General features: G+C 31.7%; 1 pseudogene; it reads left to right on the top strand.

The window, feature by feature from the left end:
* LOC145579830 (ethylene-responsive transcription factor ERF039 pseudogene) lies at positions 1-1,381 on the top strand (annotated as a pseudogene).
* The last annotated feature ends 3,996 nt before the right edge of the window (positions 1,382-5,377 follow it).

Genomic DNA, 5,377 nt, shown 5'->3' with positions numbered 1-5,377 from the left:
CCTTATTTTTGAGGCATTCCTTATGGAAGAACCATCCATGATCACTTCATATTGTGATCTCCATACCACCTCTCCCTCCACCTCCTCCTCCACCACCTCCGTCTCCATAAAAACTCGTACGAAAAGGCCGAATGAGAAAATTAGTAATGAGGGTCGAAAAAAGAAGTGTACCGAAAATTTTGAAGGGAAACACCCTACGTATAGGGGTGTAAGGATGAGGAATTGGGGTAAATGGGTATCCGAAATCCGCGAGCCTAGGAAAAAATCAAGGATATGGCTAGGGACATTCGCCACGGCTAACATGGCTGCTCGAGCCCATGACGTGGCGGCCCTAGCCATTAAGGGTCATAATGCGTACTTAAATTTTCCCGAGTTAGCCAATCAACTTCCCAAGCCATCTAGCACGGCTCCTAAGGATATCCAAGCCGCCGCTATTAAAGCCGCCTTGGATTTCCCCGACTCATCACAAGCCGAGCCATCAGCTCAAGCCGACTCCCCGGCTACAACAATCACGTCCACGTCATCCAACTACGACACGTCATCGTCAGCTTCATCAACCAATTATGATCACAACTTTGACGACACAATATTTTTCAACTTGCCCGATCTCTTCTTAGACCTTGAAAATGTTATTAAATTCGAGGACTCGCTACACTGGCAGCTACCCGAAGTCGACGAGCCGACGGCTCACATTGAGGATCATCCGCCAGGAGATTTATTTTTATGGGATTACTAGCAAAAATAAATAAATTAGACAAATTAATTTTATTATTGACTTTTCTTCATCATCCCTTGCATAAAACTTTGGTAAATTAGTTTTGTCATTATTATTAAAATAGTACATTTTACTACTTTTGATCCAATTATAGGCAAAAAATGTGGAAATTTGAGTGGTCAAATTTGGGAGAGCTAGAAGCTAAGCTAAGCTATCACTTTGTGGCGTGTGTATGAAGGGATGAAGCTATGATGGTTAATTTCGTGCGACTCAATTATACTCTGCCAAAGGAGCCTTCAGTTTTATTTTTTTTTAACTAACTTTCATTTATTACAATGTTGAGTGACATTTCAGAAATTGTATGTGAGATGTAAAACACTTAGATTTTTTTTTTATTACTCTTTTTTTTTTGTTTAATTTAATTTTATTTTTTTAGCATGGGAAAAAAATGTACTCTATTAGGTAGGAGTTTATTTAGAGCGCATATGTACGTGATTTAGTCTTACCATACATGAAAAATAATGTTTTGTGAATAATCTATCTAAAATTTCATTAATTACGTATTTATTTTGTTTATATTTATAATACGAAGTACAACCTTTTACACTTACAGCTAGCTAGTCCAATCAAGTGTAAGAAAATCGAAAGCAAGATTCCTTTTCGGAAGCAATTATCCTTCTAAAATGTGATGGACACATAATTAAGTTTACATTAGTGAAAAATAAGTGAATTAAATACACTCTTAATCATGGAGTGTGTAAACAGGGATGTCAATTCGGATGATCGGATTGGGTCTGATATTGTTGGATCGGGTCGGGTAAATTTTTAAAGTTAAGTCATACTGTACTAAATTATTATGTCCACGCGAGTCCAAATTTGAATCGGATATTTTTCGGATTGGTATCGGTCGGGTCGGATGAGGTGTGCTTTGTGTAAGTGTAACAAAGTGCTACGAGTATGATTGAAGCTCAAATAAAATACTATGTTACTATGTAACAATTCAATCACATTTTGCTATAGCTCAAATAAAGTGGAGTAGTATACTTGTGGTTATTGGCTAAAGAGAGTGATTATAGTTAATATTAATTAAATGTACTATGAATCTATTATTGAAATGAGCAATTATTGTCTAGTAGTACATATTTATTAATGAAACCCTCATAATTTTCTACAAATAACGTAGAGCACAAGGGAGAAAGATCCCGCGCATATCATGAAATTACGTGATAAATTTAATCAAGGAGACAAATTATAAAATAGATCAAGTTGTCTAAACAAAAATATAAATTCCAAAAGGAATAATATACTGTTTTTTCAGAGAATCAAATTTTCAAGCAAATTTAATAAAATAAAAATATTAGTCAATTATGTTTCTTTTGGAAGTCTTTTCGTTTCTATTTGTTTCTCAAACAAAAATCATCAAGTGTTAAAAAGAAATGATTTATAACAACACCATCATCATCAATATTGTTAATATATTAATAATAGACTAATAGTATAATAGAAAAATCAAAAGCAAAGATCTTACCACTAACCAACCACTTCCCAATATTTCCTATTACCTAACCATAATTTATTGCTGAATTAGAAAAATACAATACCAACCCCCAACATTGATAAGGCGAGAAATTATTAAATATCAAGGTGCGTAAAAGACCTTATACTGTGGTCAATTTTATTCTAATAACATTTGCGCAAAAGATTCTTAGCTAGCACTATCCATTTCAGTCAAGGCGTCTCTTGGGGTTTTTTCCTCGTGAGGAAATAAAAAACTAAACTGATTCAATCTAAGATTATAGATACATACATCTTATAAAGGTAATTTAACCGATATTATTGACTTCATAAGAGATCACAGTGTAAGTTGAGGTCCGGTTAGGTTAGACCATGTCTCCTTGCCTAAAAATAAAAGAGATCATCACATTGTGTACGATTTTGCACCAAATATGGATCCTTCTTATACGTGTGGCTTGGTCTAGTGTTGGAGAAGTCATTTGGTGATTTATAGAATTATAGGTTGCTAGTTGAATATTCAATGTATATAAGAAATGTCATCAACTCCCCTCTCCTCTCCTCTCCTCTCCTCATTAATAAGGACTAATAAATACATAGGTTGACCTTTATACGTAAAAGATTAACAAGAGACTTGTAATTTTTATTTATTTTTATTATTTTAACAGTAAACTACGGAAAAGAACCCTCACTTTATCACATGAATAGGGACTATGAGAAATCGAACCCCAGTCACTTGGGTGGAGATGAAAGGACTAACAAGAGAACTCTACATGGTCATGTACAATAAAGTCAATAATACACATATTATAATATATAGAATTTGTGATTTGCTTCCTAGCTTAATTAGCTTCTTGCACCGTACGTGTAGCTATTAATCGACATTTGAACTTTGATTTCCATGCAATGAAGTGTATTGTTAATTATCTCCCAATATATAAATATCTATCTAAAAAAATAATTTTACATCTCATACAATGCATATAAAACTATAATTAGTGTGATTGAAATTTATTAAAAAGTAATTGCACTTTGCAAAATGATTAGTAGTCGGTAATCCCTTCCTATTGTAGCTTCCCTATCAAAATGATTAGTAGTCGTACTCTTTAGTAAATTGACATGATTTCTCATATAAATCAATCAATAGCTATCATTAATAATACCTATGCTTTGCAACTTTGCAAGTATATATACTTTCATAAATCATTTCATCATCTATCTTTGTAATATGCTAGTACTAATTAACTTACTTCACAGCCATATATGGTGCATGACAGAGAGCCAAAAAGAAGTTAAAAAAAAAAAAAAAAAAAAAAAAGGAGACCAGTGTGTCCCATGATAGAAAATACTTATAATAATATGCTTCTTATATCAAGCAATAGTTAACTTAATTAAATTGTCTGTTCATTGATTTGTACAATATCAAATTAACAAAGTGCATGTGTGCTAGTGTGCTACTATGCATATATTGAAGTAGCTGTAACATTATTATATATTCCTACCATTTAATCATATCGATCAAGGACCCTATTCAATTTTGTTCAAAAATCTCTTATGCTTCGAAATTATACGTAGTATGTAGTTATCTCATTTTTATCTATTCTATACTTCTATTTTAAATATCGATCAATCATGTATGCGAGCGTGTGAATTACAAATTTACAACTAATTCATCGACATATCACATATATATAGTAAATAAGGGTCTGTTCTCATACGTTGAAATTCAGTTTAGTTCAGTTCAGCTCAGTTCAGCTCCTAATTTCCTTCTCTTATAAAATATTCATTTCAGTTCAGTTCAGTTCAGTTCAGCTCAGTTCAGTTCAGCTCAGTTCAGTCAATGAGAACAAGCCCTAACTATTCCGACTTTTATATACCATTCCATTTCATATAAACACAATTAAATGACATCATATCATATAACTAATATATAAAGCTAAACTTTTAGTCAGGCGACGAGACGACGACACTTGGCGTTTTAACTTTTCGCCAAGTGTCACGCCACGTAGGATAAAATTATTAATATATAAAGTTAAACTTTTAGCCAGGCGACGAGACGACGACACTTGGTGTTTTAACTTTTCGTCATGTGTCACGCCACGTAGGATAAAATTATATAGAATTCGATTTGTAGGATAAAAAATTAGTTTATAATTCTATTTTCAGTCAAATTTGGATATAATTTTAGGATAAAATTGTTAATTTAGAATTTTATTTTCGATAAAGTACCAATATTTCATATGTACAAATTGAATTATTATTTTATTCAAAAAATAATTAATTTATAACTCTCATAAATTATCATATACATTTATTTTTTGTACCATAATATTTTTTGGAACGAAGGAATTAGTTCAAAATGCACCACATCCATTATTTATAATATATTCTAATCAATTTGAATAATATATACTTCATAATCTAATATAATTTTATTACTAAGTGTAGACCTGTCACTGTCAATCGAGTCTGGTCACCAGTCATTTCAAACAGGGTCATTATTTCAGGTTACGGGTTAAGAAATATTTTTCACCAATATTATTATTATTAGTCATTAATTGAATGTCTACTAAATAGTTTAAATTGTCACAAAAACACATCAATTCCTAACTAATTTTGTATCAATGATATATTTTAAAAATTGACATATTGATTAAAAATTTATCTTAAAATTCAATAAATAACCCGGGCATTGCACGGGCACAAAACTAATCATATATATATATAGACAAATAATGAATGCATGTTAATTATTATCAAGAGAGAATGAAAAGATTAGAACCTACTTTTAGTCCTGTCTTTTTCTTCGTCCTCTCATGGTCCACTTACAAAGGTTCTTAGAAACAAGCCAAAAAACGTCTACTATACTCAAGGCACATACGATGTGATTAAAGAAAGTTCAAGCTAGCTAATTAGGTAATTAATTTTGTTTTCATTCACTTTAACTTATCCAAAAATTTAAATAACCAATCCTATCATATATTTATAGCATCCCCTCTCCCTCCTCGCTCCTCAACAAAGTTATCCGAACCTTTTAAAAAAAAATTAATTCTAATTATACACCATCAAATGACAATAATTATCCAAGCATTATATATACTATTCCGTACATGATTATTCCCAATTATTCAATCCTCTTGTACGATAATA

This window comes from Chenopodium album, chromosome 2, assembly GCF_948465745.1.
Source record: "Chenopodium album chromosome 2, dcCheAlbu1.1, whole genome shotgun sequence".
In the NCBI taxonomy this organism is placed as follows: Eukaryota; Viridiplantae; Streptophyta; class Magnoliopsida; order Caryophyllales; family Amaranthaceae; genus Chenopodium; species Chenopodium album.
Note: the sequence above shows the minus strand (reverse complement) of the source record. Positions and strands in the feature narration are given on the sequence as shown.